Source organism: Schistocerca nitens, chromosome 4 (assembly GCF_023898315.1).
Source record: "Schistocerca nitens isolate TAMUIC-IGC-003100 chromosome 4, iqSchNite1.1, whole genome shotgun sequence".
Lineage (NCBI taxonomy): Eukaryota > Metazoa > Arthropoda > Insecta > Orthoptera > Acrididae > Schistocerca > Schistocerca nitens.
The window spans coordinates 464,520,288-464,548,053 of NC_064617.1; the positions used below are offsets into that span (position 1 = coordinate 464,520,288).

Here is a 27,766-nt window from a genome sequence, read left to right on the forward strand (position 1 = left end):
CGTACAATAGGCAATCTCTTTAGTTGCCTTTTCTTCGTGTTTTGCCAATAAATCGCAGGCTTTGGTTCGCTTTCCACATCCTAAGTGACGGTTATTCGTAATTGTAATCTTCTGTACTATACTATACTTGCTATGTAACGTTCAAATCTCATCGAGCAATGATATCTGGTAGTGACACATCATGCGAAAGTTTCTTTCTTCCTTATGTTTTGGCCATCAGAGTACATAAACGGAGCAGAGACGTTTGAGGAATCAGCGTAGCGTCTGGAACCGCGCGACCGCTACGGTCGCAAGTTCGAATCCGGCCTCGGGCTTGGATGTGTGTGATGTCCTTAGTTTAGTTATGTTTAAGTAGTACTAAGTTCTAGGGGACTGATGACCTGAGAAGTTAAAGTCCCATAGTGCTCAGTGCCATTTGAGCCTTTTGAATCAGCGTAGCAACAATACGGGCCGCAAATGGGGAAATTTACTGACGTAAGCGTATTTGACAGTGTACTATGGCCCGACACCTGAGAACGAGCATCTCAGAAAAGATAACGTCAGTCGACTCTTCACGTATACTGTCTTCAGCCTGTACGGAAGGTATCTAAAGCGTAGTGAAATCGTAAGAAGGTGATAAGGAACTGAACGCCCACACCTCACCACAGAACGTAGAAATCTGAGGTTTTGCAATGTTGGTGCAGGCACAAGTGGCTCAGAGAACACTGTTGAGTGCACGTTGTTGGACACGGGGTTCCTCAGTATACGATACCTGTTAACCAACCACATCGTCACTTACTATTGCGGTCCGCAAGGGAACATCGAGATAGGACCGTAGGTCAATAGAAGCGAATCGTGTGGTCGAAGAAACTGCGTTTCTTGCTACACCAGGCGATGGTCGTGTCCGAAAACGCAGACATCTAAGCGAATGGCTCCTCGAAACATGCACCATGTGACGGACGCAGGCCACGGGGACCAGTGTTATGCTATGGGGGACATTCGCCTGAAACTTGTTGTAGTAATTGAGAGCACCATGGCGTCTGTGTGTGTGAACATAACTGCGGATCACATGCATCCTACCATGCTTTATGTCTTTCCCGACGGCGAATTACCTTCCAGCAGGATAACTGTCTGTGTCACAAGACCACAATCGTATTAGTGATTTGAGGAGTGTGGCAGTAAACTCACGTTGATGTCTTACCATCAAATTCGCCTGATCTGAATCCGATGGAAGATATCTGGGACCCTATCGGGCACATGCTCCGCGCCCACAGACCCCCGCCCCATAGCTTACTGGAATTGCGAACATGTGCGTAGAAATCTGACGCCACACACTACCGGAAACCTACCAAGGACTCCATGATACACATAATTGCTTCTGGATTGTGATCCAGAGTAGAAACAACGCGCTGTAAATGAGGTGATCCTAATGTTTTGCTTCATCAGTTTATGTCAACTTGTGAATGGTTTGTGCCGTACAGTGCTGTAGACGGAGAAATTGAAGAGCATTGACACTCGTAGCGTTTAAAGTCAGTATCATTTCAATTCTGAGGTTCATGTCCAATCAATATACGCACTTCTCGCGGCATTGGTGAAATTGTTATTTTGTTGCTACATATTTGTTCTCTCCCCTCCACAGTTCATTTAGCAAGGAGGTTTTATATCAAGTTAGACGAGCCTACACTGTGAAAGAAACAAGTTATTTTATTCCATAAGTATAATATGAGAATATGACAGAGCAATATTAACGCATGTACTTTCTATTCGTTAACGAACTGAGTCTTTCTCTGCTTACTGCTAAATTTCGTTCGTAGGTCAAGGTTTCCAAAACTCCATTAATTGACGCTAATTACCCTAGACAATTAATTATGTTGACAAATCTGAACATATGGGATCTAAAATAAATATCGATTGGCCACTCCAAGACAAGTAAGAAATGTCGCATAAATACGAGTCTGTGCCCTGAAAAGTCTATATGGAACTCATTTCCTTTGCTTCTCTGTAATTAACTTTCCTGTACACGGTTAGTGTGGAAATGGATGTTTATCTTTTTAGTGTGTTTATTACAACTGAAAAAATGATAATTATAGAAGAACATATAATAACATTAAAGAGATGTACTACAATGATTTACTCATACTTTTCTGTTTTATTCATTTTCTTCAAGGGAAAAGAAGAAACATGCGGAAATATTGGAAAAATCTGGTACATAACCAAATTCCTACAATAAACCACATTCATCAGACGTACACCCAGAGTATGAAACGAATTTACTACATTTTTCAGATGTTACCTCGGTCTGTCACATAGATTCTCTGAATCATTATATGGACGTAAGCCCTTCGTCAAATACAGAGGTGTTCATTGTTCAAATCCCAAAACCAATCCACGTTGTTGGTTTGTAGTACAGACCCAAGAATTCTGTTTTTAGATTTCAGGCAGTTTTCCATGCTTATACTAGAAGTATATGCTAGAATGATTCCATAAACATTCTGACATGTAAATGTCAGTAAGTGATACTGCTATACCAAATGCTTTCGGAGCCCGTTGCATGTGCCCCAGAACTGTTTCGTTGTGAATGACTTCAGTGCCGAAGATTTGAACGGGCGTTAGACTCCAACTGAAACCAAAGGAAGTTATTCACTCAGAGCTATTATCAATCTACCGATAGTCGTTGAGTCGTAAAACCGCACGCGGAGAGGCACTTACCCTTGGCATTTTCGTCCAAGTACAGCTTCTATAAACACAATTGCTCTTGGCGGGTCTCCAGCACGTGCCTGCTATTTGCAACCGTGTCACAGAGTGCTTTGCCGAAGGGTTCAGCAACTTATCACTGTTCGTCAACTCTGCGGGTAAGTTAGCGCCAGCTTTTAATCCGATGTCGCGCCGAGTGAAACAGTTTTTTTTTCCTTATATCCGGACCAGTAACAAATTTCAGGGCTGTACATTTTTCTTGTTGTACGATACCTCTGAACAACCGTGTAGCGACATCACGTTAACTTTAACTGTCTGACATTAATGAAGTAAAAATGTAGTGTAACAAGCAAAAAAGCTCTTAATTCTATATACACTCCTGATGTAAGAGAATAGGTAGGGTTTTTCATTCATAAGTCACTTCTTCCTGAAGTCACTGCAGCAGGTAGGTATTGCTTCAACAATTGCGAAAACATTAGAAGTTTACGGAATGAATATTGATCATATGATGAGAGGTATTTGTATATAATTTTAGAATATAATGAGTAGCTATCATTTACTTCGTCTCACTGTGTTGTTGTGGCTGACAGGTATATGAATGTAGAACATTTAGCTTGAGGTGGTTCGTAGTGGGAACCAGAGAGCGTTGCTTTCTATCCACAATGTATGGCTCACCGCGAGGTGGCGGGTGTGGAGTGCCGAATAATTAACCCTTTGATTACCAATTTAATTTAAAAAAGTTACTGCATGGTTATTTTAGTTAAAGTTTTAGTCGGAAGTAACAATATGGGAAGAGCATTCCGCGCCATTTCGTTTTGCAATAGGGTTGGTTCGCTGGGGGGGGGGGGGGGAGGGGGTCAGGATAAGCAGGATTATTCATAATTACTTCCAGGGTTTCAGAAGGGGACTGCGCAAAAACTACAAGACATACTGAAAACAGACCCACATCATTGGGCAGAGAATCCAGCCGCGTGGTTTAGGGCGCCATGCCACGGATCTCGTGGCTCCCCCCGTCTGAGTTTTGAGTTCTCCCTTGGGCGTGTGTGTGTGTGTGTTGTCCTTAGAGTAAGTTAGTTTAAGTTCGATTAAGTAGCGTGAAAGCCTAGGGACCGATGACCTTAGCAGTTTGGTCCCATAAGAACTTACCACCACCAACAAGTTTGTAACTCACACTATAGGTGCTGAACAGCGACTACTTCGACGTGAAAATATTGGTAACGAGGGTTACCAATAAAACTTGAAGAAAGCAGAACCTGCAAGTGCAGTCTGTAAGTATAAGAATTCTGCTAACCATCAGTAGGCTTCCCTTTACCAATGGAACACTGACGCTTAGCAATAACACGGCAGCAAATCCCAATTGGATCTCTGATAACCCATTGTGGGACACATATGGACCGTTGGTAGTCACAGAAAAGAGAGGAAACATTTGGAGCGTGTAACAATGTTTCCCTTTCTGTCGAGTAACTAATTAGTTCGAGTAGTATTCCTTCCAGCATCAGCCGCATGCTCGCAAGTGTATGTGAGGCAAACCACACACGGGCCGCCTGCGCACTGACGTTCCTCTATCCCTGCCCCGCTGCGTTCTCATTAGGCAGAATTGGTCGCGTCACAGGGAAACTGTTGCAATTGCAGCACCAAAACCCTCCGTTTGCTGCGCTTTACATATTCATGGAGGCCATTAAGCGCAGAGCGTAAATGAATGTCACTTCAATCATAGTGCACGGCCTGCCCATTGTCCTTGATGACTGTTTGCAGCGTCAGGGCCGCGCAAACAGTAACACAGTAGGGCGGGGTAATTTCTCACACAGTATACGCATGAAACTGTCGTGCTGTTGTATACGCCAGATTGTAGACACAACATCAATTTGGTATTTTGTTCCCAAAAAATTTAACCTGCTGTGCACCTATACTGTATAATAGGAATAAATAGATTAAGATAATTCTAATTGAACGGTAACAAATAATCGTGTTTCTGATGGGTTTCAGATTCGGTGCGCTGCGTTTGGTGTTGGCGCTCTGGATACGCTGTTTCCTAAAGTAAGTGCAGATGGAGATAGAAATTTACAAAATTTAATGACCTGAATTAATTCGTAGTAGCTGGAAAACTAAAAGACTACCTCTAGAAGCAAAACATGCCGTTTCCATGTTTTATTTATGAAATATCATTAACAGCTATGTAACAATTAAAAATGACATAGAAATAAAAATACATTAATTCCTTCAATCGTCGTTAAGTTCTTAAAAAAGAAAATGAATTTCCTACATGATGGATGTACTCCACATACTGCGTAAATTACGTTATTGATACCTATCACTAAGCTGTTGAGATACACTGAAGAGCCAAAGAAACTGATACACCAGCCTAATATCGTATAGCGCCCCAGAGAGCACGCAGAAGTGCGACAACACGATGTGGTGTGGACTCGACTAAGGTCTGAAGGGAATTGACGCCATGAATCCTGCAGGGCTGTCCATAAATCTGTATGACTACTAGGGGGTGGAGAGCTTTTCTGAAGAGCACGTTGCAAGTTACCACAACTATGCCTAGTAATGTTCATGTCTGGGAAGTTTCGTGGCCAGGGAAAATGTATAAATGTAGAGGAGATCTCCTGAAGCAACTCTGTAGCGATTCTGGAAGTCTGGTGTGTCTCATTTTTCTGCTGGAATCGCCCAAGTCAGTCGAAATCCACAATGGACATGAATGGATGCAAGCGATCAGACAGGATGCTTACGTGTGTGGCACCTGTCAGAGTCGTATCTAGACGTATCGGGGATCCCATATCACTCCACCTACACATGCGCCACACCATTACGGGGCCTTCACCAGCTTTAACAGTCGCTTTCTGACATGCAGGGTCCATAGATTCAGGAGGCTGTCTCCATGACCGTACACGTCCATCCGCTCAATACAATTTGAAATGAGACTCGTTCGATCAGGCAACATGTTTCCAGTCATCAACAGTTCAATGTCTGTGTTGACTGGCGCAGGCGAGGCGTGAAGCTTTTTGTCGTGCAGTCACCAAGGGTACACGAGTGGGCTATCAACTCGAAAGCCCATATCAATGATGATTCGTTGAATGCTTCACATGGTGGCACTTGTTGATGGCCCAGAATTGAAATCTGCACCAATTTGCGGAAGGGTTGCACTTCTGTCATGTTCAACGATTCTCTTAAATCGTCATTGGGCCCGTTCTTGCAGTATCTTCTTCTGGTCACGGCAATGTCGGAGTTTTTGGTGTTTTGCCAGGTCCCCGATATTCACGGTACACTCGTGAAATGATCGTACGGTTAAATCCCCAGTTCTACCCTACGTCGGAAATGCTATGTCCCTTCGGTCGTGCCCCGACTATAACACCACGTTCAAACTCACTTCAATGTTAATAACCTGCCATTGTTGCAGCGGTAACCGATCTAACAACTGCGCTATGCACTTTTTGTCTTATATCGGCGTTGCCGCCCGCATCGGTGTATTCTCCTTGTTTAAATATCTGTATATTGAAATACGCATGCCTATACCACTTTCTTTGGAGCTACAGTGTATTTATTATTGCATAACCCGTTTCGTTAGTATGACATGAACTACATCATCTGGAGACATTTCAGTTTTAAAAATTTATTTTGCACGTATAGACTATTTTAGAATATTTTATGTGTCTATTTAGTGGTATATCACTGAAAAGTTAAGTAACATAAATTATGGTCTTAGTGTCTACCAGATGATCGTATACTGCTGAAAACAAGAAAAGCGTCAACAAGTAATGCAAAAAAAATTTCCGTCGTAGATATTTCTGACTCTTTGTAGAATATCTACGGAGACCTGGCAGTGAACAAATGCACGTTGAGTCGTCTTCATCGCAACAGGGTCGCGCAGACCCGTCCGAACTCCCGAGTGCCGGCAGCCCCCCCCCCCCCCCCGGATACAACTGTTACCCCTCCAATGTTCAGACCACTCTCATTCGAGATGACTGACGGATCACAATCAAACACATGGCTGCTCAGTTGGACGTCTCTGTTGGTAATGCTAACACACTGATCCACCAATTGGGGTACTCAAAGGTGTGTGTCCGCTGGGTTCCTAGCTTTCCGTCTTAAACTGTTTGGCGCATTGAACGACGCACTCCGCTGGGAGCAGTACGTGGATGGTAGGGCTGTCATTGAAGCAGTTAGAAGTTGGCTTCGCCGCCAACAAGTGGTATGGTACCATGCGGGAAGACAGATCCTCACAGTAAGGTGGTGTAAGATCGTCGCTTTGAATGGAGATTATGTCGAAAAATACTGACTTCTAGCAAAAACAGTGGGGAATAATCTGGTGTGATGGAATCCTGAATAAAAGCAACCTTCTTTAAAAAATATGTGTTTTGTTACTTACTGGACGTACTTTCAGAGCAACAAAAATATAAGCAGCGAAATGAGGTTGCCCGAACATTGTCTTACCTACACCTCTCCCATTACCGACAACAGTCTTTCAGCTTAGTTTTACAGGACATTATGTTGTTTCCTGGTAATACGTTTTGGGTAGCGTGCTATCTTGGAGTAATTCTGTCGCAGCTGGTGTTTACTTCTTTTGTATGATGAAAGGCAGGCAGTTATTCGTTTTCTGGACGCCATACAAGAAGGACGCATTGTACATGTTTCCAGTCGTTACTATGCCGTATTCTGGAATGTATCTTCACCCCTGAATAAATGGGCAAGTTCTTCACACAAACATCACTTAATTAATCAAATAACAAGTAAGCCGCTAGCATCTGCTTGATGATGTCACCATTTTCCTGGAACCAAGCGAATACAATCTGGTGTTGCCATTTTAAAATAGAAAGAAATACTACAGGCTGAAAGATAGGAAACTCCGTTTAATAAGTGAAAAAAATAAATAGGTAAATCGTAACCTGCGGAGGAGACCTGTTGCTTTTGTATTTTATTTGTCGATATCATCGTCCACTTTATTAAAATTGGTTACTGGTGTAGGCTTTACAACCATCATCATATCCAGTAATTACATCAGTGACACACTAGATGATAGTCAATACTGACAGAGCGTTATTCGTATTTCTGAGGTGTCAGAAGACGATTCCATGGAAACTATAGGAAACTACACAACATATGGGAAACAGACAGACTCGTACCTCAGTGGATGGAGCATCTCTCCAGGTTTTGACTCATTTTCCCGGTGCACATTACGGTCACCATTTGTGACACGGGAGATATGCAGTTCATTCAAATCGTAGCTGCTGCTCGTAAAGTTCAGTGACACCAGCTCACTTTGGAAATCTGTCTGTTGGGTTACCTATGTGCAAACGTGAACCAATTCAATGTGACGATACCAAATGTATGGTTTTTCTGTAAGTTCTGACAGACGTGACTCCTAGTGGTGTGCTCCGCATCTATATCAGCAAAGCCGAAACCAGCAACTAATTTCAATAATGTCGAATCTGACCAAGTCGTAGACTTGTATAGTCAAATTGTAGCAGTTTTGACGAGGCCATAGCCGATTTTCTTTCCCATGGTAGCTCAATAAGATTTTCTAATGACCTAAGCGTTGACCGAATGTTAAACTCTAATTTTTCTTCTTTCTTCCATTGAGGAGGCACTGCCTGTGTACATGTAAAATTGTATCCTGCCATTTTTTCTACTACATTCTAATCGCTATTCGAAATGTGGCACCTCCAGTAAATTAAGAGGCCTATAACTTTTTCAGCTTCTAATCGGTCATGAAATAAAACAACAGAGAAAACCAAGTGAACCTTTGTGTGTTGCGCAGCGTTTTGAGTGCATAGCGAGTACGTAGAGGTGGCTGGAAAGTAGTGTCTCCAGCCAAGTCTGAAGTGCTGCTGAAGGGTTTCGCCTGATTTCATGCAGCTCACATAACGTAACTGTCATATGTTTCCTTTGTCATGACAGTTCTCGGTTGCATACCCCAAGTGCACCTCTGCTGCGTTTTCGATGGGAAATATTTGCTCACCGACCATACTGCCCACACTTGGTTCCCTCTGATTTTCATCTCTTCGCTCACATAAACCGTCGGCTATGACACTATTTTGTCACAGGCAACGAGCAACAGACCTGCGTAGTGAATTGTCGGAAATCTCAGGCGGCTGCCTTCTTCTGCGACGGTATTGGAAAGTTAGTGCCACACTACGACGACAATGTAAAGAAGTAGGTAAAGCACTCCGTTTTCAGGCCACAAGTGGCTTATCGGGACCATCCGACCGCCGTGTCATCCTCAGATGAGGATGCGGATTGGAGGGGCGTGTGGTTATGATGGTTTCTTTCACCGTAGCCGCTACTATTCGGTCGAGTAGATCCTCAATTGTCATCACGAGGCTGAGAGCACCCCGAACAATGGCAACAGCGCATGACGGCCTGGATGGTCACCCATCCAAGCGCCGGCCACGCCCAACAGCGCTTAACTTCGGTGATCTGATGGGAACCGGTGTATCCACTGCGGCAAGGTCGTTGCCCAAGAAGTAGCTAAAAGGTGTAGCTAAATCTTGAAAATAAGACATTTTTAATTTTCACTGTGGTTTTCATTGTGCGACCGATTGAATGTTGGGAAAAAATACCCCTCGCACTATTACTCATTGTAAGTCCACCAACGTTGTGAAAGGACATATGGACAGAACATTTATAAATGGTTACACCATTGTCATCATATATTTAATTATATAGCGTGTACAGTGGGTGGTCTATTTGGTTCAAATGGCTCTGAGCGCTATGGGGCTTAACATCTGAGGTCATCAGTCCCCTAGAACTTAGAAGTACTTAAACCTAAGTAACCTAAGTACATCACACACATCCATGCCCGAGGCAGGATTCGAACGTGCGACCGTAGCAGTCGCGCGTTTCCGGACTGAAGCGCCTAGAACCGCTCGGCCACCGCGGCCGGAGTGGTCTATTTGGCTAACGTTACAGAATACCCAGTATTCTCGTTGCACAAATTCAGTGCCACCTGCATTTTGAATCAAGGCTGCGGTATTTAGGGTATGAATTTATTACTTAACTAAAGAAGTGGGACATAAAACAGTTAAATTCATGCCACAAGTTAAGAACAGTCGAAAATTCATTACTTCAGTAATTCTTATGGGCTGTACGTAACAATATAATTTTACCACGCTTAACGTACTTCGTAAAATGAATTTCGGAACACACGATTTAATAGAGAACATAGGCGTCTGTTGTTTGTGTAAATGAGCACTCAGACCAGCTGCCCAAAAAACAGGTACGCCATCTTAGTATGAACGGACCAGAGTATCGATGCAACAAACCGACTACACCTAAAAGATGTAGACAAACCTTTCACTAGTGTTAAAAGCAGTTAGAAGTTATTAATTTATTAGAATACTTGACCCGTATGACGGAGTAGTTGATTTCGGATCCCTATCAAGCCATTCAAATCTAGAATATCCGTAAGTAGCTTAAAGTGAACACCGACTGGGTTTCTTTGAAAAAGCTACCGCCCATTTCCTTGCATTGTCCAGTCCCAGCTTGTTTAGACTTCGCCTCTGTCACTCTTCTGATCGACGAGACCATATACCGAATCTTTCCTTCCCCCTTTCTGCTAAAATTTAAGGTAGTCAGTTGCTTGACACCATGATTCAGATTTTCAAAATGATTTGAAAATCTATTATGGCTTCCACTGTCAGTAAAACAATATTTACATATTCATACACTAACCGTTCTCTTCGAAACCCACTGTTGTCTGCAGTTTTTTCAGTGATAGTTTTCACAGCTCAAGGTACATGCACTTCATAACAATCGTTTCACTGATACATAGTCGTTTTTATCCTGCTGTTCGATTAACGCGGTGCATTCCTTATTAGTCAGCGTTGAGCCATTTCTACTCCACCTATCACATTTGTTCCCAGCACTGCTCGAGTTACTTAGCCTACTCCACCGACTTGTGGGGACGAGATAAGGGAAACATAGTGATCAATGCACTCTATTCACATTTGGGGACTGCAGGTTCAGATCTTCTCTCCGACCATACCTTTTTATGTTACCCTACTCGATAATACGACTGCCAGGGAAGCTTCTTTGAAACTGACATGGGAGGTGTCTTGGTACGTCCTTATGTGAATCGGGCATGTCCTCCCTCGTTGCACCAACATTCCACGAAACTTCCAGCTACACTTCTTTTTAGTAATAAGTCTCAGCATGCCTGTACCACTCCCCCTTTATCTCAGGTACTATGCTACCAGCTTTCGTTTCATAGAAACATTTCTTGTATGAATCAGTATTCATCAAAGCTCTGCATTTATACCCTAAGGTTTTTGTTTCCCTATACATATATTGGTGAGGAACTTCCACCTTCAAGAACCAGATCAGACGGGAGGAATCGCACCACCCGAAAATGACTAATGCAGAATAATTAAATTTCGGTAATACGTGTGTCGAGGTGACATATTTAAGTGATTAACATTACAAGATCACAGCTTAATGTAAGCAAGAGATAAACATTGGAAATGTGAAATGCTGCTACATTAATAACCGGTGAAACGGCTAAGATTTTGAATCCAAACGTGTACGCATTGTGTTGTAATACTGGCAGATGTCATTTTGTGGGTAGAATTTCCACGACTGTTACACTTGGTCGGTCAGTATAGGCACGGTTAATGCTGTTCATGGCTGACTCTGGAGTTGTCATTCGATGATGTCACATATGTGCTCCATTGGGGACAGGTCTGGTGATCGAGCAGGCCAACGTGTCGACACTCCGTAGAGCATATTAGATTACAACAGCGGTATGTAGGCGAGCGTTATCCCGTGGGAAAACATTCCATCGAATGCTTTCGATGAATGCAACACAACAGGTCAAATTACCACAGTGACATACAGTTCTGCAGTCAGGGTACGCGGGATAACCACGACAGTGCTTCTGGTGTCACACGAAAGCGTACACCATGACATAACTTCAGGTGTAGGTGTAGAGTGTCTGGCACTCATATACGAGGCGTGTTTTTTAAGTAAGTACTGTTTAGAAATTAAAAACAGCCGTGTTAAGATATCTCAATAATTATATTTTTACACGAAAGCCTGTGCCTTAATCTACTATTCTACATAATTTCCACCAATACTGAGGCACTTGTCATAACGTTGAACAAGTTTTTGAATACCCTCCTCACAGAAGTCTGCCGCCTGGCTTGTTAACCACAGCATCACCACTGTTTTGACTTCGTCATCGTCTTGAAGACGCTGACCTCCCAGGTGTTTCTTCAGGTGCAGGAATAGATGGTAGTCACTGGGCGCAAGATCGGGGCTGTACGGAGGATGATCTAGAGCAGGGATTCCCAACCTTTTCAGCTGGCGGACCCTTTCTTCAGTCGAAAATCCATGGAGGACCCCTAGACAGTCAAGAGCACAGTAACTTTAAATTTCAGAGCGAAACCCATGGGAACTGAAAGCTTCTTAATGCAAGTGCCATGTTCTCAATGACCCCCCCTCACCCCTCTCCCGAAGTATCAATAGTCTTTGGTTTAGAGATGAATGAAAACAACTCGAAATTAACTATCCAATTTGAATTCCCACTGTATCCAGACACTTACTAGTGGATTTACTCCCTTTGCACAATACACTATAGCCTGATTAAAATTACTTGGTAATTGACATTTCACATGTTGGTGCTGCCTTCCTCGAAGAGCAATCAACGTCACATCCAGACTGTTCGCTGTTGAGAAGCTGCCGCTTGTGGTCTGTTCACTTCAACTGTTCGGCTACTATTGTGTAAGGAGCATGCATATTTCTTTAACAGTCGTGTGTGTGTGTGTGTGTGTGTGTGTGTGTGTGTGTGTGTGTGTGTGTGTAGTTTTTCGTGAAATCCGAAGAAAAATGTTCAAATGTATGTAAAGTCTATGGGGTTTAACTGCTGAGGTAATCAGTCCCTAGTCTTACACACTATTAACCTACGCATGGTTGTGTGTGTTTGTCCTTAGGATAATTTAGGTTAAGTAGTGTGTAAGCTTAGGGACTGATGACCTCAGCAGATTTCCCATAAGATTTCACATACATTTGAACATTTATTAACCTAAGTTTAACTTCCGCTAAGGACAACACACACACACACACACACACACACACACACACACACACACACACACACAAACACACACACACATTACCGAGGGAGGACTCGAACCTCCGGCGGGAGTGGCCGCGCAATCCACGACGACATGGCGCCCAGACTGTGCGGCCATTCCGCGCGGCTGTGAAGAAAAGAGGCAGACCCATTATTCAGGATACAAACACATCACGAAAGAAAAGAGGCCAAGGAATTGCCTTTAAAGGACTATGGTGACATCTGTTGTGCAATGTGTGGGAATACATTCACCCAGTTTACATGCGTTTCCAAAACCTGCTTGGGTTGGTTCTAATGGCTCTGAGCACTATGGGACTTAACAGCTGAGGTCATCAGTCCCCTAAAACTTAGACCTACTTAAACCTAAATAACCTAAGGACATCACACACGTCCATGCCCGAGGCAGGATTCGAACCTGCGACGTAGCGGTCGCGCGGTTCCAGACTGTAGCGCCTAGAACCGCTCGGCCACTTCGGCCGGCTAAACCTGTTTGGGAATACGGCCTGAAGTAAAAGTACACATGTTTTTCACACGAAAAAACTATAGTGATGAATTTGATTTTCACATTTTTATTCAACAATTTTACCCATTATTTTACATGATTTGGTGAAAGGTGGCCGTGGACCCCCTAGAAAGAGCCGGCGAACCCCTAGGGGGTCCGCGGACCACTCGTTGGGAAGCTCTGATCTAGAGTTTCCCATCGAAAAGATGGGATGAGATCATTGGTCTGATTCGCCACATGCGGACGGGCATTGTCTTGCAGCAAAACGATGCCCTTGCTCAACTTCCATGGACTGTTGCTTTGATTCTGGTCTGACGTAGGCCACCCATGTTTCATCACCTGTAACAATTTGGCTTAAGAAATCATCACCGTCGTTGTGGTACCGCTCAAGGAAAGTCAGTGGACTGTCTAAACGTTTGGTTTTGTGCACATCCGTCAACATTGTCGGTACCCAAAGTGCGCACAATTTTCGGTAATTCAAGTGCTCGGTCACAATGCCATACAAAACACTATGAGAAACATTAGGAAAGTCATCGCGCAAGAAGGAAATCGTAAAGTGTCTGTTTTCTCTCACCTTATTGTCTACTTCCTGCACCACACTTTCATTAACGACTGAAGGACGCCCACTCCGTTGTTCATTATGCACATTTGTGCGGCCATCTTTAAATGCTCTCACCCACTTTCTTACCATTCCATCACTCATGATGTTTTCTCCGTAGACTGCATAGATCTCACGATGAACATCGATCGCTTTTGGGCCTTTAGCACTAAGAAGTCTTACAACAGCCCGTACTTCACAGTCGGCGGGACTCGCTCCTGTGAACGGGAACGTGCTAAGCAGGTCTTGGAGTCACTCACGTCCATCTAGAAAAGATTTTACTGAATTTAACGAAGGCGATGTTAGCCTGATGTATTCGACGATGCCCTTTAGCTACACTGTCTAAAGGATCGGTCTAAGAAGTACCAAATTAAGATCAACCTGAAGATGCCTAAATAAGGCGAAACGTTTAGTTCAAAAGTGGAAAACTAAAATTGGAACCAAGACTGTTTTTAACCAATGTTTTAAGCACTGGTGTGCTTTATACCACATATGGATTTGAAGAATTTCTGTAAAATATACAGAGCCGTTTGACAGCGTAGTACTCTCCTTCAGACTTTACGACTCTACCTATAGATACCTCTGCTGAGATAGGAACATCGAGGATTGAACAAGTTTGAAGAGAAGTGTGACGTGGCCTAACGACTCGGAAGATTTTATACTCAACCTTTCAGAATACTTATAAATGTACACGAAGTGAAAATATCCAAACTGCGACCAGTTTCGTTATGGATACACTGTCTGTACCTTAGAGTCTAGCATGGTATAGAAAACATGTGATGCCATATCTGTTGGAAGAATGAGTACACATACACACAGGAACTGCTGCGATATAATTTCACCACAAGAATTGGCTGAGACTGGGTGTACATTTCTGGAAAAAAACTTAGTGCACCTGGAAAGACGACGTCGATTTTGATCCGATGACGGCACATGCCAGCTGGTGGATAGTAAATATATTAATTATGGTTTCAACGTCGTCCGCCTACAAATAGCGTAATGACATTGCTACAAGTGCGCCTTCTATGGCTACCGTTTAATTGGAAATGCTCGAAGTCAGAAGGCTCAGTGTGTTACAAAAGTGTGAAGCAAGAAGGCAATCGTACCACAGAGATGCACTCATGCTTCCTACAGCCAACTGAGCGAATTTGAAAAGGGTCAAAATGTGACCTTCAGAGTGACGGTACGGTCCTTTCGGAGAACTGACACACATGTTGGGCGTGCTGCACGACTTGTTGAACGATACTGGTATCAGTGGTCACGTGAACATTCCCAGACCTGTTGACGAGGTTGTGGACATCCACACAGAACAGAAGCCTGCCAGCATCGTCGTATGAGCACTATGGGACTTAACATCTGTGGTCATCAGTCCCCTAAACCTAACTAACCTAAGGACATCACACACATCCATGCCCGAGGCAGGATTCGAACCTGCGACCGTAGCAGTCGCGCGGTTCCGGACTGAGCGCCTAGAGCCGCTACACCACCGCGGCCGGCCGTCGTATTGTAAGAGCAGCATAAAAAGGCTTGTGAGCCTAGGCGCGTCGATACGAACCTTTGTGAACCGGTTGGACTACGGGAAGGCACACCTTTCCCAAACTTTATGGTCTGGAGTGCGATGAGCAATAACTCTCGTTCACCTTTGAATTTTCTGGAGGGGACGCTACCAGCGCTCGGTATACACAGTCTTTCTTGCAATGTGTTATTCCAAAAGAATAATGGTAGGCTAACTCCTGACTTGTCCTCCGGACTTTTCTGCAATCTGGGATCTGACGGGAAGAGAAGCGACTCGTCAGCCTAGAACTCTTACAGAACTACGTGAACCATTCGAACAGGCATTGCGGAGGCTACACCACGTGGTGACATAGGTGTTTCACCATGGGTCGATACCTCATCCTTCTTAACCGCTAGTGCTATTTAACTGTAAATATAATCATTTCAGGTACTTCATATGCACTGTTCCCATGATAAATCCTGAGTGAACTGGAAACTCTAAACGAGTGTGATAATTTTTTTGTGGCACTGTATTACGTCGGCACGTCCATATTCCTTCTCTGTTTCTTTAAACCAATCTGTACTAACACTGAAGGTCAGCGGTGGCGAGTATGGCAGAGACAAGGGGAGAACCTTCCTTCCAATCATTTTCGTCTGGGGGGGCCCGACAGCCTCAATAAATTTAAAGAAAGACATTACTCCATCACGCTGTGTTTTAAATATTTTATTGCCACTATGAGTTTCGGTCACTGACTATTCTCAGGTGCATCTAACAACATACCATGTATGTGTCAACGTAGAAACCTTTCACCAGTGACAGACTTAAAACCGGCGACCTCATAAGTACAGGTTGGACAGTGATCAATATTGATGTCTTTCGTAGAAAACTGTTGGCTAATAAACTGCCCGTGGTGGCCAAGCGGTTAAAGGCGCTACAGTCTGGAACCGCGCGGCCGCTACGGTCGCAGGTTCGAATCCTGCCTCGGGCATGGATGTGTGTGATGTCCTTAGGTTAGTTAGGTTTAAGTAGTTCTAAGTTCTAGGGGACTGATGACCTTAGAAGTTAAGTCTCATAGTGCTCAGAGCCATTTGAACCAATAAACTGCCTCATAAGCAAAGTTAAGCATCATAGAGAGTTCGGATATCGATGTAATTTCGTACACGTACACACCAGCGGCGAGTATGTAAACGATCAGAGGTACAGTTCTCTGCTACTGGTAGAATGGCCACCACAATGCATTAGTATCGTCCATGTTTGGTAATGTTAACAGGCCTGGTGTGGGATATATATTGACCGATCACAGTGAAGTCACGGAGATGTCACGTATTCGTTTGAGAAAGCATTATCATCATGTGACAGGGTTTGTAAGTTTCCTTTTTTTTTTTCTTTATTGATTTTCAATTCCCCCCGAAGGGGGCGGGCTGGCAGCAGCTTACTACGCTGCTCTACAGCCTATAGACTTTTTTTAAATAAAGGAAGAAGAAAGAAACAAGGTAAAACAGGCGATAAAATGGTGATTTAAAGTGTAAAATGGCGTAAAAATGCGGAAAGTTAAAACAGAAAGCAAAATGGGTTGGCAATGTAGATAAAATACACAGGAATCAGACAAGTAACATGGTAGACACACAATTAAAAAAACTCGGCGACAGTCTGGTTTCTGTTCGCAAGAGATAAAAGGCACACCCAGCGACAGTATGATGGCCGTTCGCAACAAGTCCCAAAAAACACAACACGGAACACTCACTGTAAAACACGCACTGTAGAACACTCACTGGAGAACACTGCACGAAAGTGGCAGCACAAAGATGACACTCCCGAGCCAAAGGCAGATGGGGGGGGGGGGACCTGCAGGAGGGGGAAAAACAAGGAGGGAGGAGAGGAAAAAAAAGAAAAGGGGGGGAACCAAGGAGGGAGAGGACTAATAAAGGGGGAGAAGGGCAGACGCGAGAGGGAATGAGAGGAGGGAAATGTAAAAGGACGCGGGGGAGAGAAGGGGGCAAAGAGAGGGGAGGTGGGGAAGAAAGAGGATGGAAGGGGGGGGGGAGGGAGCCTAAGTTTTCTTCTAGATAGCTGGTGAAATACGTCTGCGCTTGCTATCTCACAACATGTACTGAGCTCCCCGGAACTTTCCGTGTCATCCCACACCACTGGTTGAAGATAAGCAGCAATGTGACTGGGAAAATACGTCCCATGCATAGGGTGCCATGATGACCAAGACACAAACGGTTTGGTTTGGAGTGCTGCCATAGCCAGGAAGCACGGTCTGCGAGTTCAGCGATGTTGTGTACATAGTTCCGCGTAGTCAGCGCGTACACAACTTTCCCACTAGAGCGCGCCCCGCTAAGCACAACAGCGCAGGCGCAGCGCTCGTCCGTCTCGGCACTACGAGATGGCGCTGTCTTAGAGGCTCTGAGCACTATGGGACTTAGCATCTATGGTCATCAGTCCGCTGTCTTAGAGACGGGCCAAATTCTGCTTCCGCCGATCCGCGTATTAATATGTAATGCAGCCAATGAGATTGCTGCTAACGTAGAACCTTCTCTCCTCGCGGATCACACTCACGCAGTGATACCTGAACGCGTAGGTATTATAACGACTGTACAAACCTCCGATTAGTCAGTCTGCATTAGTCTGTAGTCCAGTTTCAGTCTGCGCCTAATAAGATTATCACATTCTTGTACATAGCCATGAAGAGAAATGTATAGACACTTTGTCAAGTATCAGAGATATGTGAGAATAACATTAACGTATTAAGACCAAAGGTTAGATTGTCAATTGTAAATAGCATCCAGAATCAAGTTAAGTAAGGTTTATTATTTTTATTATTTTAATAAATGTGTGTGAAAATTAATCAAGTTCTGTTTGAAGTTGGTCACCGTCAATCTGCTACTCTAAGTGTGCAAGTGGCATTTCTGTCATCTGACCTAACGGCAGAAGATAAACACGCCACAATAAGACCACGAGACATACTGCTGACACTCGCCTACTTCGTTAGAGCGACAAGTCAAATAATCTGATGGTGTGTGTACCGAAGGTCTTACAGTACGCACACCAGAAGCGAGTGTCGGCTCTGTTCTGATTCGTAAGTCCATCGCGAGTATGGCAGCAACCTGGGGAGAACCCTTCCTCTATCATTTTCTTCTAGGTGGGCGTCACAACCTCATTAAATTTGAAGAAAGGCATTATTTCACAGTGCTGTGTTTAAAATATTTTATTTTCCTACCAGATCTCGGACACTGCCCATTCTCAAGTGCATCTAAAAAGCATAACAACATACCATAAAAAAGAGAAGGGAGCTCAAATATGGAAGTCGTACAGCTACATCAGATGCAGCATTAAAGAAACATAGTGCTTCCTATAGTAACAAGTGTGGCTACATCGTCGTCGTTTCGTTAAAAAATCGCATGCCCTGCATATCTGTCCCAACACGTTACTCAACGGTCTTCATCCACAGTCTCTGTGTCCTGCTGCACTATAATTGTGAACGCTTTGTTGTACGTTAAAGACATATGTAATAATTTCAAACATTCTTCAGCTTCATGTATTTATTAAGGTATTAATTTCGAGATTCGACACTATGTATGTTGTTTACCAATACTAGACCAAAGTATGGTATAAATATTTATATTCTGTCCATTAAATGTATTTTCACAATTGTACTAAAAGTTCTGCACCGGTTCTTATGAGTGATATTGATTTGTGTGTACGAATACCATGTACAGAATGACAATTATTGATCTATATGAAAAAGACCGTAAATTAGTTACAAACTATGGCGTGCACACACTTTGTTCTAAATGTAAACATCACTACAGATATTCGGATTTTGGTTGTGAAATGTTCGATGTGGCTGCCATCATTGGCGATGATGTGGCGCAGAGAAACATCGAAGTTCTGCAGGACCCGCTAAAGCGTCGGAACATCGATGCTGTCGTTGACCTCCTGAATGGCTGTTTTCAGCCCAGCAATGGTTTTGACGTTATTGCTATACACCTTGTCTTTAACATAGCCCCACAAAAAGGAGTCAGATGTGTCCAGATCCGGAGAATATGGCGATCAAACTAAGCCTATGCCAGTGGCCTCTGGGTTACCCCAGAGCCAAAATGCGGTCTCCAAAATGCTTCTATAGGACAGCAAACACTCTCTTGCTTCGATTGGGTCGAACTACGTCTTGCATGAACTACATCTTGTCGAAATTAGGGTCACCTAGGATAATGGGGATGAAATAGTCTCCCAAAACCTTCACGTACAGTTCGGTAGTCACCGTGGCATCAAGGGATATCGCACCGATTATTCCGTGACTGGATATTGCACACTACACATTCATCCGTTGAGGGGGAAGAGATTTCTCGATCGCGAAATGCGGATTCTCAGTCCCCCATATGTGTCAATTTTTTGACAGACTCATCCAAATGAAATTGAACTTCGTTGCTAAATCAAAGAACAACGCGCATACTAATGTTCATCACGCCCCGCGGCCAACCGTGCAGTTTGAACGCCCTAACGCAAACCGTTCGCAAGTTATGACGATTTTATTTCATGTAGTTCAATAATTGTCAACCTGTATCTCAAATAGCTATTAGTATAGGACAGAGATATACTGAGAAATAGTATCGATGGTACTGTTAGATCATTGAATTTTTATGCTCTGCCTGACAGTTAAAGTTGTCGCACACAGTGATGCAGAGGAGACTGTTAAAGGAACAAATGGACATAGTGTAAATAGTGGTAAACATTACGAGGTTTCTTTCCTTACCGCTTCTGGCGACATGTCACATTTTAATAACATACAAATGCAGTTGTTCTCGAAAGCACTTTCATGTGATACACCTCACATCTTAGATGATGACTGCTGACGACAATGCTGTGCGCAGTATGCAAGGCAAGCGATTTGTTACCGCAACGACGAAGACGTATCCACATCTGTTACTGCAGGTAGTTACTATGTTCGTTTAACGCTCCGTCCAATGTAGTTCTATAACTTTAATGTCTGAACTATCTCTCCTCTTTTTTATGTTGCGTTATGGTTTTTAGGTGCACTTGTGATAGACCAGTGCCCGAAACCATTAGTGTAAATAAAATTTTTTAAGCACATCCTGCTGGAATACTATTCTTTTTCACATTCTTCTAGTGTTTTTGACTAGCCCAGCGGTTTTAATATTGGCGTTATAGTATGGAACGCCTTCGGGTATGACGTCAAGCTGCGGCTGGTAACGACTGAGGGAACAACAGTACGTCACGGACTACCTGAGTCGTCATGCGTTACCTTGCACGTGACAGTATGGTGGTGGCCAAAGCTAGCCCACGCATGGCAAAAGTCTCTATGAATTGCTTGTTTCATGTTGAGGTATTCCTTTGGCCAGCATGATCTCCAGGTCTCTCTCTGAGAGAACTCGTGTGGCACCAGATCGAACATTAATGTGTGTCCCAAGTGCCAGTATGCAGGATATCGAGCACCAGTTGCAACATTGTGGACCAGCGTGTCTCAGGAGACGACACAACGGCTTCGTGAAACACTACCCATCTGAAAAAGTGCAAGGACTTGGACCACAGGGGGTGCAGTCCCATTGGTAAGTGGACACATACTGCCACGTCGTTTGTAAATATTTTAAGCACTGAAATAGTATCAGACACCGTCTCAACCTATGAAGTTTCATTTCGTTCCCTCCTCCCTTCTGCGTGCTTGACTTTTTTTGGCAGGGAAAGGGATGCGCAGTGAGCATGCGTGCTGGAGTACAACGCGGGAGGGCGGAAGCGCCCACTGCCGGCACGGAGTCGGCGAGGTGGCCCGCAAAGGCGCGGGTGCGAGCGTGCCCAGCCTGCGACGACCGACAGCTGACTACACCGGATGCGATTCGTCTTCGTCCCGTACTGCCCGCCATGGCCCTCCGCTATCCTTGGCAATTCGAGCCGCTTCTGTTCCCAAGCGAGTGCGAATCGTGTGGTCTCACTTAGCGCCTAAACAACATGCGCTGGTGCTCGACTGGAAGTGGTACCACGTTTTCACGCTCTATTTAGAATCAGTGGAAACAACTGAACGGTTGATGCGGAGGCAGTCACTGAAGATGGAGTGACATGAAGTGATGTCACCAAAAACCCGTCAGAAATGCCTAACACGCAGTGTATTTTTGGCGGTCAGTCTTAACGACTCCGCTATCTAAGAATACTTCCAGAGCTGACTGAAACTATCATTATCGCTGATGTTTCCACCGTTGATTTCCGTACACTAGTGGCAGAGGCTCTCTCAAGGGGTCTGTATAAATATGTCACTGAAGGTACGGATTTGATGGAGGAAAGTGACTTACAAGGGCTATACAGGACGTTAATAAAAAGTACTTCGTGTTTTGAGAGGTGATAGTACGGATCAAAACAAGAAAAAAATTCAGCAGACATGGGCTCTAAAATCCATACATTAAGAGTTCTGGAACTTCGCTAAAGAGAAACACAAATCTTATGCAGGGTTAGTGCATAAGTTCGTAGCATTTTTCAAAAACAAATATGAGAAAACCACAGCTGCCAAACTTCGTACGACAAAATGGCGCAAATTCATATTTGTCCTTACTTCCCGGACACATGTTGTATTCTCCTTTGCTATTTCAACAGTCTGCCAATGCTGGAGTAACTTTCCGATTCTGCGGCTGTAGAAATCAGTGGTTTTGAGGCGAAGAACTCGACGAGCCGTGTTCGGAGCTCATTTTCATCCGGAAAGGAAGTTCCTTACAGGTTGTTGGACAGAGAGCAAAAGAGGCGAAAATCTGAGGACGCAAGGTGGGCGTGCAATGACTTCCCAACCCAACTCCTCTACAGTATTTTTTGTCAGTGTTGCAAAATGCGGTTGGGCTTTATCTTGCAGTTGAACCACTTCACGCTGTCTTCCTGGCCGTTGTTGTAGGATTGCGTCTGCAAGACGTCTCAGTTGTTGACAGTAAATGTTAGCACATCGGGAAAGCAATTCGTAGAACACCACACCGTCGATTTTCCATCAGATGCAAAACATTATATTTTGTGGATGCGCGCAGGTCTTTAGGTGGGGAGTTGCTGCTGTGCTTGGCCTCAACCATTCCCTTCTTTTACGTATGTTAGCTTAAAGACCATTTCTCATCACCAGTAACGATACAGCATAGGAACGATTTACCAGTCAGTTGTACACATCAAAAATAACATTGGTAATTACTGCACAAACAGATCTGTCCATGACCATGCAACAAGAGATAGACTCAACTTACATTTACCAACAAAAAATAAACATAAAACTCAAAACAGCATTTGCTACCAAGGAATGAAACTGTACAATAAATTATCAAAAGAGATTAAAGAAATTGCAAAAATACACGTACTTAAACAGGCAGCTCAAAAGTACCTCTTATGCAATATATTTTATACATTGAAGGATTGCTTAGATATAACAGAATAGGGGTTTGATAAAAAAAGTCTTTTACAAATAAATAATAATGATTATAAAACATACAACATTCCATGTAACACCTTCACTTTATGTTTTTTTCCTTCTTTTTTCCTTTCTAGAAATACTTACCCCCAAGCTATGCATAGCTCAGTACAAACACCTCTTCCTCTTTGTGAGCTCTTTCGTGTGTGTGTGTGTGTGTGTGTGTGTGTGTGTGTGTGTGTGTGTGTGTGTGTTTTTCTGTGTGTGTAGTGAGTGAAGTGTTATGAAACAATGTGTGAATGTGTGTGTAGTGTGTGCAGTGACTGATAGTGAGGTATGAGTGAACAGTGTGGCCTTACATTATGTAATAAGTTATTTGTAAAAGACAGTATTGTATACCACGAGTAAATCTAACGATTGTGTCTAACTATAAGTCTGTAATTATATGTGTATACGAATTAGCTTATTTTAAATTGGTCTAAACTTGTAAATACTATGATATGTCCTATATCCCTGTAAAAAGAGATCTACGGATGAATAAAGCTACTACTACTACTAACGCATGCACCAGTGTTGCTTTCGTATGTGTGAAACACCATATGCCTGTGGTTAGGTGTCGGACTATTACTGCTACGAAATATCTACCATGAAGGAACGTAATGTGCAAGGACTGAACAAGTCTATATGGAAGTAAGTCATTTTGTGGTGCAGAAGGTACACAGTAATGATAGCCTATTCGTATCAATGTGCTTGCTGTAGCATAAAATAACGCACTAGATGATAAAATTTAGGCAGTTTGCAAGTAAAGACAGGAAAGCGTCTATCTGATAACTCCAACAGATATTAACAAAAAATTCACAGTAAACAATGTACCTATTGAAGATGCCACTGCAGTAGGGAAACATCATCTGAAGAAGAAGTTTTTGCCTAAGGCCGGTGTAATGCCACAGACTATTTTAAAACATGTGAGAAAAGGTTAGCAAGCTGACGTTTAGTTAAGCTCTGTTTCCTTTATATTCCATGGACAATATTCATTACAGCTCGCTATGATGTGGAAGATGATCAGATACGTTTATCTTTGAAAACGTAGCTACATGGTGGTCGTGTCCTGTACATAACCGAAACACTTTATGGAATGATTTATGCGCACATCCACAGGTGTCTTACATACGAGATCATACACCTGACTGAACGATCCAATATGGTTTCAGTCCTTATTTAGCTTTCGGTCAGCCACTGGGAAATTCGCAAAAGCACAAAAGTTACTACTAAAACTATAAATATACATACAACATATGGTCTAACGCGATGATACTTCTGACTTGTTAATATATGTTATTTCGTTTCGATCCACAGGAAAATCTTACACTCAGTCTCCTTTCGTTATTTGAGGGCTTTCCAGTGAATAAAAACTGTAACGGAAACTCATCGCTAGTACATGTTACGTACCAGTCTCGACTAAAAACTCAACAGTTTTGAAATGCTCTTCTTGTTTGTACAGAACAATTTGCATTACATTATTACTAATCCATCAAATTTGGCGTTACTCTTAAATTAACTATTTAAAATTATCAAAATGGCATGTCCACAGGTGAAAAAGGTTATTCTTTGTGCCAAACAGCAGTTAATTGTATTGCTTTGCAACTTATTTTTACTTATATTTGGTTTTCAATGATTGGAATTAACACTCCCGCTCATTATTCATATTGTAATAATAAAATATTCCGTTCAGGCCTACATTGGACCACATAGTTCTTAATTCCTCTTATTCCAGCACTCGCTCATCCTGGCGCTGTGTGTCCGTGTCAATGTACGTGTGGCTCTAGAACTAGTGACTGGAGAGAATTCTGTGGGTTGATCAGCGTTCTGTACGGATCTTTGTCGTGAATGTAGCTGCGGTGAATTTCTCGTTTGTCAAGGTCTTTCCTAATTCTTCGAGTTGGAGTGACCGGCTTTCCCTCTAGAATCAGTACTAAACATCTTTGATTTGAGTATCCAATTTTAAATATTTCATAGAAATTCTGGTGCTGTATATCGATAGTGCTGGTCAAGTGCTGTCTTTGTATACGCCTTGCTTTGACAGCTTAGGGTGTTTCACATTTATTAATTTTCGAAGAATGATAGTAGCTATATCTTTTACTGTGTCTAATTAATACAGTTTTCCTCCTACTTTCTTTTTTTTCAATTGTGCTGTTGCCTGCTACTTAATTTTATTATTACTAATTTTATTCTTCCGGTGGAAATGAAATAATTTGCGACCCCCTATGTTTCCGCCATATTGATCTCTCATGCCACTCATCGTTTTTAGATTGTCTCTCTCCGGAAAATTCCACACACAGCAGCTTCTCGGTTTACCTCATGACAGCCGAGGTGTACTTCGTACATGGTACATCCTCCAGTAACAGTGATTCAGTTGTCTGCTCAAATTTGCCAGCTTCAAACACGTCGCCTCCTCGCCAACTGCCTGTTTCCGAACAGACGCACTGTCCGTCAAAATTCCACGCGTTAGTCTTTCCTGTCACGTTACAAAATTAACCTACAGCTCTAAACGACTTAAACGCGAACTGTGTCAGATAGCACACAGAAAGATAACTGGACAACAAGCTACACGAACAGTTACAAGTCATTCGTCACTCTTGCGCCGAACTCAGTAATAGTCGTGGCAGCCTTTCGTGATTTTTGGCGTAATATTAGAACCGTTTCTTTGTGCTGATTACATTGAATAAACATATCGACGTTATTATCTAAAATTTTTTTCGCACAGACCTTGTTTTTAGATGACACTGTTCATCGATAATCTCGATAATACCCACGTAATGCACTCATACCTCATTAAGTAATGCAGAAAGAAAAGTAACTGAATCCTCTGTTTGAACGTTCTGCTTCACAGGCTGATTATAGTTGCTCAGGATAATATTGCGAATGATAATACAGCGTCCAATAATATTTTTTTCGCAATCTTTAAAATGCTTTAATAATTTTTAGTAACACGAAGATTTACACTAAGGGAATTGCCTGAATCTTACGCAAAATTACTACTGTCTCACTTGGTATGAAAGAAAGGACCACCAGCTTGTACGTTTTGTGTCATTACTACCGTGTCCTAATTTGGGTATTGTTTTTCGGGCTAAATGTCAATTTTTGGAGTCAGATCAATGTGCAACATGGTTTGTGGCACTTCAATTCAGCTTTTTTTTTTCATGCTACTTCAGGCGTCTTAAATTTACTATGCTTGAAGGGACACAAATGTTTTTGGGAATAGGTTTGCGTTCTACACTGCATTATCTCAAATTTTATCTGTGGAGAAATTGTAATAAATATAGCATTTTGTAAATTTATGTTTAGTTGTGTACTTTTAGTGCGATGTATTTTCTAGACTGATACTGCTAATGGAGTACAGTGACGCATTATTTGTTTCATCTCAGAGATTTCTAAATTGTTATTTCTTGCTCTAAATGATCATGTATATGGCTTTATGACTACGGTTACAAACCGCAATCTGATTCCAATCCTTGCTCAACTACGCGGAAGAGAGTTCGACCGCGTGTTTCTGGCGAAACCGACCGCCTTCTGTCCTTCGACAGGCATACCTGCTAGCCATGCGCTGAGACACGAGACGGTTTCCGCCGTCTACAATCCACGCACACAGCCACACTCTAGTTTCTGCCGTCCTGACTCTGTCACACACGCGCCCACTTGTAACGACCTGGCGGAAATTCTGGTATATGCGATTTCGTTGGGTGCGCAGAGGGCTGTAGTGTCACTATGTCGTCTTGGATATTTCTCAGGAAGTGATCACGCTATCTGTGCGTGTTTCTCTCGTCATGCTTTAACAACATCTCTTTCGGAAGGACAAGGTTATTGACAAGTGTTGTGACAGATAATTCGTCATTGCAGCCATATGTTGTAACAAATGGCTCTGAGCACTATGGGACTTAACATCTATGGTCATCAGTCTCCTAGAACTTAGAACTACTTAAACCTAACTAACCTAAGGACATCACACAACACCCAGTCATCACGAGGCAGAGAAAATCCCTGACCCCGCCGGGAATCGAACCTGGGATTATAACAAATCCAACCAAAATGAAATGAACATGTCATAGTAAAGTGAGATAACAGCAAGTGCAATGTAGTTGACTCTGTTTACTTTACCCTGCAGAAAAAAGCAAAGCCGGTCGGGGTGGCCGAGCGGTTCTAGGCTCTTCAGTCTGGAACCGCGCTACCGCTACGGTCGCAGGTTCGAATCCTGCCTCGGGCAGGGACGTGGGTGGTGTTCTTCAGTTAGTTAGGTTTAAGTAGATCTAAGTTCTAGGGCACTGATGACCTCAGATGTTAAGTCCCATAGTACTCAGAGCCAAAAAAGCAAATGTGACCGCGAATTGTAACTGATGGCCATCAACACCACGGAGCCAGGAATGGAACCTGTGTGTCGCGAGCGAATGCTCTCCGAAATAGGCAGCTTAATAGGTCCACGCCATAAACATGTACGTCCATCACTCGCATACAGATTCCGTTCGTAGATGAAGTTAGTCCGCCACGCTGCTCGCATAATGAATCGATCTTGACTTCCGTATGTACTACGCTAACATCGAGAACCTGGTATACGGGTGTCGACATCTTCCGCAGACCACTGCTGAAAGCAGCGATACACCAGCAATCCTTCGATACGTCCGTCCAGGTTTCTGCTGGCCCGCAGTGTGCTCCAATTCAGACGGGTGAAGCTGTTGAAGAGGAGTACGTACTCGTCGGTGAGGCATGGTTGAACCCCAGAACGAATGTTGCAAACACCAGTTCACAACTCAGAATAGTTGCTGCCTGCAGAATCAAAACAGGCATCCTGAGCGCCATCTCATCGTCGATGACCGTGACAAATGAATCACCGACGCTGCCACCCTTTGATATGTACTCTTAGATGTAAACCCAGTTGCTACTGGACACGGTAGTTGAAGGTGTTTCACTTTTTCCGGTTGTGTCTGTCAGGTTATCTCTTTCTTCACGTGTGCGACAGATATATCATATAAGACGTCCATAAGAATGAT

General features: G+C 43.2%; 1 long non-coding RNA gene and 1 pseudogene across 1 annotated transcript in view; one reads left to right on the top strand and one right to left on the bottom strand.

Moving 5' to 3' along the window:
• Nucleotides 1–4,656: 4,656 nt before the first annotated feature.
• LOC126252831 (uncharacterized) overlaps nucleotides 4,657–27,766 on the top strand; it is a 674,555-nt gene continuing 651,445 nt past the window's right edge. The window contains exon 1 of the long non-coding RNA XR_007545857.1: nucleotides 4,657–4,710. This is a non-coding gene — a long non-coding RNA (uncharacterized LOC126252831). The remainder of the gene's footprint in view (nucleotides 4,711–27,766) is intronic.
• Nucleotides 9,014–9,131, bottom strand: LOC126254661 (5S ribosomal RNA; annotated as a pseudogene).